Genomic DNA, 3,534 nt, shown 5'->3' with positions numbered 1-3,534 from the left:
TTTTTAAGTCCAGATCCCTGTTATGCCCTACATCGCAATCCCAGGAATATTGTTGTTGCGAGACATAACAGTTGAATATCATAAGTCATCATTCATTACATATCATAGTCATCTTACAAATAGATCACATGATCCAATATTACAATAATAGTTGAACTATTGTTTCCAGACACATCACAAATACATAGCGGAAGCGTAGATAGAAGGGGACTCTATAGTCCACAGGCCAACGCTTGACGTCAGGAGTAGTCCTAGTTGTCGTAGACGTCCTGCTGTCCATCCTCTTCATACTGCTGTTCCTCTTCACAGTCTGGCCATTTGAATAGCCAGGGACAAAGCCATGAGTACTTTAAAGTACTCGCAAACTAATACTAATGTAAGTACTAACAATTAGAGTAAGGGGGTGCTAAGCTCTAGTTTCTTTTGCATAAAGCCAATTTTAGTTCACAAGTATTTGAAATAAAGACTCTTCATGTGCTAAACTAGCTCAAGTGGGAACATTAGTGTCATTCCCACAACTCAGTTGTGTTTCAAAGTCACCAATTCAATTTCAAATCACAAGTCACCCTTCACATGTCACATTTTTGAAAAGTTCTGATGACGGAACAGTATGGCCTTTCCAACCGTCCATAACCGTGGATGCGGCTATTCGAATAGTTCTACACTCTGCAGAGGTCGTACACTTGTGCCACAACATTTGCAATAATCCGTCAGGGTTAACTGGCCCTGATTTATCACACTCCGTGTGCGGACTACCAACCATAACCTTTCACTTACATACCCTAGTATAGGCATCTCTCCCCATGAGCTTGGCCTCCCAGTGAAGACAAACTGTTAGCCTGGGAACTGCACAGGGCTTGGGCCAGACATTCACCTCATTTCACGTCATATCACATCATTTCATATTTCTTTGGAGGCAGCCCTTGGCATAACCCCGATGACGCTTGTTTAGAGGGAACCCATACTAAGATACATAAACTTCTAGTTAAGCCCTACCCATATCAGGTATTGTGGGGGTACTTGTAAAATTGGAATGGTATCGCATCCGAACCCAACCATCAGTTTTTGTAAAGTTCACCATGTCTTTCACAAGTCACATTCACCTTCAAAATCTTTCAATAGAATGACTTATCATTCCAAGGTTTTTCAAATTCATTTCAAACTCACAAGTTCCCATCTAGAGTAGTCAATTTTAATTTAGCACTAGCATCTAAGTATGAGGGGTGCTAAGTACTTTGCTTTGCTTCTAGGCTAACATTGATACTCTTGTACTAATCCAATACTAACCAAGTGAATCATGAATCAAAAAGTACTTTGATAAAACAAAGGTAAGTAAAGCTTGTAAAGTAAAACTGGGAAATAGGATCATGAACATAAAGAAAATGGGTAATGCCTTGCTCATGGTGAGCTTGCACTTTGCAAGAGTATTATCTTGCAACAATAGAGCTTGCATTGGTGTTAGCTTGCCTTGGTGGTTGAGGTGATCAAAGTGCTCTTCTTCTTCTGGGTAGAATCCTTCCTCTTCCTGGTATTCTCCGGTACTAGCGTCTATACACGAATACGAGGATACAATCACCAAGCAATTCATTGGCTATTCTAAACATCACATGTATTCACACAAACTATTCTATTCACACAATTAATACAAATTGGTGCATTGGTGGTCTTGCTTGAGGAAAAATAATTTCCTCTCATTTCTTAGGTAAATGATAGTTTCCATATAGTTCTTGAGGAATAATTTCCTCTCATTGAATCTTCTTTAAGATTTAATTTCTCAAACCATCACACATGAATTCAGGTGGACCTAAGTCAAACATTCATCATCATCATTTGAGAAAATGATTTAAATGAGATAGAGTTCCTCATACAATTTAACCATTCTATTTGTGATTTAAAATCACCAAGTATTTCATGTGAGAGTATTTGACCAGGGGTCCAAACTTCATATGAAGGTACTTGGGACAAGATTTAAATGGAGTGAAACACCTCATATGATTTACACAACTTAAACTAGAATCACCATTACAATGGAGTGGGTAGATGTGTTTTTCTTATTTAAGAAAAATAAGTTCCTCTCGTACTAATTAAGGTGTTACTTTTAATTACTTAGAGAAATAATTTCCTTTCATTATCTTATTAAGATTTAATTTCTCTCATGAATAATATATGACCTAGGTTGACTAAGTCAACCTCTTCATACTCATCATTTAAGAAAATGATTTAAATGAGGTGAAGCACCTCATACAATTTAATCCTAATATGGTAAAGATTTAATATCATCAAACAATTCATATGAGACCTAAATGACCAGAGTCTCTACCTCATTTTGAATTGTTAATGACAAGATTTAAATGAGAGAAAAACTCCCATGTGATTTATTATTAGTTTTGGACAATATCTTTGACTAGAAATAGCCATATAGTCCTTTAATTAAGCTAGGCCATGATCATTCAAAGTAAGCATGGAATATTTTTGCAGAAACAATTATTGTAAGTTAAATGTGAGCTATTAGAGTTGGAATTAACTAAATATCAGTTTTGGTTGATTTTTAAGATTTATTTGAATGTGCAAAAGTCCCTGATTTAATCTTTTTGTCACTTTAATTCTACAACAGATCTCACAGTGAGACCAGTGGCATGTTGTAGATCGTTTCAGTAGCTTTCTAAAAACATCAAGTTTGTTAAATTTGGCCAAGCCAAACAGATTCTATTTAATTTCAAAGTCATGTCCAGTATTGAATTTGATTTGACTTTAAATAAACGAGATTTGAATAAAAGGGCCGGCGGGAAATGAACTTGGGCCGAAACAATTCAAAACAGAGAAACTTGGCCCAGCAACGCATCCAGTGCGCATGGGCCATCTGACGAGGTGGGAGCCACCTGTCAGCGTCTCTTAAACGCGCGAAACGGTACGCGCGCGGTGGAGCGTTGGATTAGAGGCTAGATCGACGGCGCTGGTGCTTCGTCTTCTCCGACGAGAAGGGGGCTCACTGGCGACGGCGGCAGGGGGTCGGAGCGATCGTCGGAGCTCCGGCGATCGTCGGAGGGGTGCGCCGCGACGTTGTAGTAGATGAGGAAGCTCCTGGAAGCGGTTGCGTCGTCTGAGGCGGCCTCCTTCTCCGGCGAGCTTCAGCTACTGGGAGCGGCGGTGAGGTAGCAATTGGGCGGCTCTGGTGGGCAATGCGGCGAGGCGAGGTGGCTAGGATACTCAGAGAGGAGAGGGGAGTCGAGAGGCGTGCTCAATTTGAGAGGAGGAGTCCTCCTTTTATAGCAGCAAGGAGGGGCCGAAGGTGCGGGGAAGGTCGACGATGGCGACGGCGTTCTGAGGCGCGAAGGGGAAGGGTGATGGGGGCGCGAGGTAGGCGACTGCTAGGCGGTCCTGTCAGCGTCAACGGCGCGGTAGGGTAGGGTGTACGTTGGTCGCGCGCGTGTACTGACGCGGCCGTGGCGGGCGGAATCGTCCTCTCCGGCGACGGCGGGTACAGGCAGGTGACGTGAGCGTGTCCGGCGTGCTCCACGTGGCGTGGCGAGTACC

Source organism: Lolium perenne, chromosome 6 (genome assembly GCF_019359855.2).
Source record: "Lolium perenne isolate Kyuss_39 chromosome 6, Kyuss_2.0, whole genome shotgun sequence".
Classification (NCBI taxonomy): domain Eukaryota; kingdom Viridiplantae; phylum Streptophyta; class Magnoliopsida; order Poales; family Poaceae; genus Lolium; species Lolium perenne.
This window is presented reverse-complemented; position numbering follows the sequence as displayed.